Raw genomic sequence first — 642 nt, forward strand, 5'->3', positions numbered from 1 at the left:
TTTTTGAACTTATGTAAATAATTAAATTGCCATAAATTAAGAATTCTCACAAATAGTTTTTAAATTCTAGAGAAATTAGGTAGAGAGAAAGAAATATGTTTCAAATTTTGTTTACAGGAGTATACTTTATTCAATTGTTAAAAGCTATAAATATCTCAAAAAAATGTTTTCTCCCCTCTGGAAAACAGAATGAAAAGAATCAGTAATCTATTAAGTAACGTTTAAAAATTATTTTAGTCCTCCATTGGTTTAGTGTTTTGCTGGATGTTGGGTTAGCAATCCTCATGAACACATCAGCTTTCTAATGAGAGTGCTAGAAGTTTATTAGTCCAATGTTATGATTTTTAAAATTATTAGAAACCTATATTTGAGTCTTTTTTACAAATTTTTTTAAAGAAGTAAATTTTATGTATAGAAGAATCAAAGTAAAAGCTAACAATTGTCTATAGATGACAAAAGCCTTAGAATAGTCACAGATAAAGGCATAATTGAAAAGAAAATTTGGTTATTTTGTGACACACAATTTAACATAATTATCATAATTATTACAGATAACATAACTAAGATATTTAAAATTGAACCAGAAAGAAATAAAAATCATCAACAGACAGATAACATATAATTCAATTATACCATTAATTC

This window comes from Rhinopithecus bieti, unplaced genomic scaffold (assembly GCF_001698545.2).
Source record: "Rhinopithecus bieti isolate Rb0 unplaced genomic scaffold, ASM169854v2 scaffold_41905, whole genome shotgun sequence".
In the NCBI taxonomy this organism is placed as follows: domain Eukaryota; kingdom Metazoa; phylum Chordata; class Mammalia; order Primates; family Cercopithecidae; genus Rhinopithecus; species Rhinopithecus bieti.